The sequence below is a fragment of the Zingiber officinale genome, chromosome 3A, assembly GCF_018446385.1.
Source record: "Zingiber officinale cultivar Zhangliang chromosome 3A, Zo_v1.1, whole genome shotgun sequence".
In the NCBI taxonomy this organism is placed as follows: Eukaryota; Viridiplantae; Streptophyta; class Magnoliopsida; order Zingiberales; family Zingiberaceae; genus Zingiber; species Zingiber officinale.
In genome coordinates, this window is record NC_055990.1 from 138123700 (window position 1) to 138128287 (window position 4588).

General features: G+C 37.1%; 1 pseudogene; it reads right to left on the reverse strand.

Moving 5' to 3' along the window:
• Positions 1-2569: 2569 nt before the first annotated feature.
• On the reverse strand, positions 2570-3970 carry LOC122050696 (annotated as a pseudogene).
• Positions 3971-4588: the final 618 nt, after the last annotated feature.

The following is a 4588-nucleotide window of genomic DNA, read 5'->3' on the forward strand; positions in this document are numbered from 1 at the left end:
ATTATTGCAATGAAGTTAATCATAACCTGGTTTCCTATTGCATTTTTAAATTTTTTTATAAGATAGTGGGCATGCTAAAAGATTAACCTGGTTTCCTATTGCACTTGTAATGCAATGAGAGCGGAAATGGTAAAGATGCAATTTTGATTGATTTATTTTTTTTCCAAATATCTCCTCTACCTCTAACGAGGCCAGTCTAGTTTTTCTAATCTCTATCCTTCTAACACTTCAAATCAAGCATTTTGAAAGCTTTTCAGTCTGGTTTTGCAATGAGAACTACCAACAAACTAAATTTGGAATGCAAAATATCTAAACCAAACAAAGTCCCTTTCTAATTGATACTTGCAACAAAGAGAAAGGACAATACTTTATACAAAGTTAATTCATGATCAGGAACCAATAATCCACCATATGTCAAATAACTAAAACAAATGTGTACATGTATCAAATAAAATAGAATACTAAGTTTTTAAAGGCTGCTGTGGAAGACTATTGTTCATAATGCTTAATTCATTGAAGGATAATTGCGCGCATGCGCATACACACCGATACACATATACATATGCAATTTAGCACAAAAAAATCATTGTAAAATCTAAAACTTTCATATATGACACTTAGTATATGCTGCTTAGAATATAACATAAATAATTTGCTCCTTCTAATTAAAGTGTAGAGATTGATAAGAACCGACAGCATCAAACAACAAATTACTAGGCATGATAATGATTGAATTCAAAAATCATGGAAGGACCAAGAGCATCATATAACAAATCAGACATAGGATTATCACTGATATGAATATATGTTTGCCCTAATTTAGGGTTAAATATGTGAATTCTTTCTGTCAATTAAGATTTGTTATATCACTGATAATATCCAGATCATATACGTCATTTTTTATTACCTTTACTAAAGTTTATTTTGTCTCTCTCAACCTTTTACACCTTTCATTCTACTCAATTCAACATTTTTGACTATAGAATTTATTAGCTGACATTGAATATGCTCTGTCAATGGATCTATGATTACCCAATCCTTGCCATCCACCTATATTAGTCATTATCTTCTACCATAAAAAGGTGCTATCATCAGAGACAGTGGATGCTCTCATTACAAAATCAATACATAGATAAAAGACTAATATATAATTTGTACCTGTGAATTTGCTAAAGTTTCATCCCGCTCATTAAATAGTTTCATTAGAAAAACATGTTCCCTAACATCATTGTGAGAAGGCCTAACCTCAAACGTGCTGCATAATACAAAAATCTCAGGAAAAATGAGAAAAAACAACATGGTTAACAACATTTAATTGAATTTGGAAAAAAAAAAAAACTACCTGAAAACAGTGCGTAAATGTTCCCAAAGGCTCCTTTCCGTAGCTTGTGGGTTTTTCCTCAGAAAATGAAGCAAATGCACAGTGATCATTATTGTCCTAATGGTGCCCTCATAGTAACTGTTTCTAGGTTTCACAAGACTTATCCACTTTTTGTCTTTGGAAAGGACCATAATCTTGGGTTCCACATCTTCAAATACTAGCTTCCAGCCAATAACTTGTTTGTAGACTTTCTGAAGGCCACCGTCAGTTGTTCCGTGCAAGAAAACAGCATTGTCCGCAACTTCCTGCTTCAGCCCGTCATCAAAATGGAGAGGTAAAACTGAGAACGAAATAGGTGACTCATCGTCATCTACAAAAAAGTAATTTGCAACGGACTGCGGCGCAACCTCCTCATCATCGGAGTCTTCAAGAGACGCCATTATCCACGGAAACTGAACCCCTTGGAACACCATGAAAAAAAACAACCAAAAATAAAATAAAATACAGGTCTAAATGTGTGAATAAAAATCAATTGAACAAGGGAAAAAAACTCAATATTTTCACTTTCCCAAGTGTGCCCTAGCAAACTGAGAACTGTTCCAAAATCCCTTCTTTAATTTACAAGAAAAGAGCAAGTACAATGAATATGTCAGTCGTCTTATAAATTCCCGGACCAACAATCCTTTGTTCTAAGAATCACAGAAAAAAATGGTTGAACCCTAAAACCGGCAAGAGGAAACGACTCGAGAATGCGATAAACATCCAACTACGAATGAGCTAGGAAAATGAGATGTGAGAAGCAAAAAAGCACAATCAAGAGTAAAAAACGAAGAAAACCTTACGAGGAATCCCCAAATTAGCCTACTGCTTAAGTAACAAGCCCTTTTATTCAACTGTTCTTGGATGAAATCTCTATTCTGATTTCTTGATGGTACATACTCCATAGGCACTGGATCCACCAATCTGAAATCCTGCAGCAACATCTTTTCCTGCATCTTTCTATATAGATACCTACAATTGGAAAATATCCTCAAAAAATGATAAAATCTAAATTAATGAAACACAAATAAAGTCCAATTCGATCGAAAGCTTACCACATATACACAACTATGCAAGTGTCTGTGATTGGCTTCAATTCACAAAAGGGAATTATGTCATCGCAGTTAACATAGACTGTGCGCTCCATGCCAAACACAAAAGGGAATTATGATATCAAGTAACTGTGTCAATTGACGAGCAAGTTGAATCTCAAATAGATGTTGATGGTCCATTTGTTGCATGCTTACATTGAGAACTTGTTGCCTTTGCCTTGTCATCTCATTCCCACCCATGAGAAAGTAAGCAGTGTGCCTGAAAGCTAGCCTAAATAATAAAAATAATAATAGTATTCATATCATCAACCAAGGAAGACACAGTGTGGGTTGATATGTGCCTGAAAAAATTCATCATTTTGACTTTTGAATTAGGATCGATGCTCGTGGTGCTATCGAGTGCTTGTTGCATGTGGTGCAACCACCTCTCAGCAGCTTGGTGAGTAACAGGGAATGGTGCATGTCGTCCGATCAGAGCTAGATGACCTGCAATAATGATTGATTCAAACGAAACCGTGTTGCAACAATTCAGCCAAAGGTTTCCCTTCATTACAGAAGCAAACTTAGAACTGGAATCTATAGAGAGAGATGGATGTATCAATTTCTTGTATATTTTTCAGATTTTTTCTTCTGTATCAGCTGAGTCCAGAGACCAAATTGTTCTTATGGTTTCCTTACCAAATGAATAAAACATGCCTTTTGTTGCATCAAACTCCATAATACTGGTCTAAATATAGCAGCATATCCACAAACTAAAATTAATTGTTCATAATAAATTCAAATGCACGAACTCAAGTGTTTCAGTTATGTGACTATTTTTGATATAATCACATAACCGAAACACCAGAGATATGATCGTTATAACAATATCTCAGTATGCATCAAAGTAGGACACCAACCATTCTTGTACTTCCTAACCACCATTCTCCTAAAGGCTCAATGAACAAATCCTGAACACAAGGTGATTACAAAAGAGAATAGAATATTTAAGAGGTCATATGAAATTACAATTATACGAATATCATCACAATAATCAATTTGTGTAAATTCTGGTCATATAAAACAAATATAAAATGATAAATTTGGCAGATGCCAAATGATTTTGCTGCTTTAAAAGGTGAAACAAATAGTGCAAGTGTCAGAAAGAAACTATCAGACATCAAAAGAACAAGTTCCCTTCACCTTTCCTCTGGGAATACAGATTAGAGCCTCCCATCCTCTGAACGAAGAACTCGTACTGGTTCCAAATCGCGTCCTCCTTCTTCGACTTTGAAAAGATAGATCGGAACCCCACTCTTCCTCATCAGCGAAAACCCTACCAACCATCTGTGTTAACAAAATCAGAGATGGTCATAATCAATCGATCATCTACAACGGACGGAGAGGGCCACGGAGGAAGAGGTAGGTAGATCGGCTCACCTGTTGTAGAAATTGGTTGAGAGATCGATGAAGGGCTGGATTCCACCTAGGGTTTCGAAGAGGTTGGTCTCGTCAATGGCGAGGCGTCGCTCACTGCCACTTCGCTCCACTCCGACACCTTTTACTGTAAAGATTGCATTGTCTTTAAATATTCCCCTTTTTCTTGTTCTTTTACTCTGATGAATTAGGAGAGAGGGAGATACAAGGCTCCTGCTCTTGTGGTAGGCACGTTCATCGAACGCTCGAGGACGAAGGTAGCGTATTATCTACAACCTTGATAATTGTGGCGCCGACCCATTTTGACTTAACCCACTTGCTAAACTATTGAAGACGAGGAAGAACTTCAGTAGCGACAATGGATAAAGAAAAAATTATCGAAATGTAAAGAAGGACTCCAACGATGATAATGAATGCTGGACCGGAGATGGATGAAGGAAAAACTACCGAAATGCGAAGAAGGCCTCCTCTTCTCACTCAAAGGGAGGAGTTGGAGGAGATACGGTGTGGTTGGACGGACAAGCAAGGGCGTCGTCTCTTGATCCTGATCGGGAGAGGAAGGGGCGTCGATCTAGGAAGGGGAAGAAGGAGATGAGGTTAAGAGAGATGGTCGGAGGTTTAGGTTTAGGTTTAGGCTGAGAGAGATGGTTGGAGGAAGGGGCGCGATATAGGTTTAGGTTTGGAGGGAACTTCACAGTGTTGCAAATTTTGGTTGGTAGGAAAATTAAAATATTTTATTTTGGTTCATTAACACCGGGTT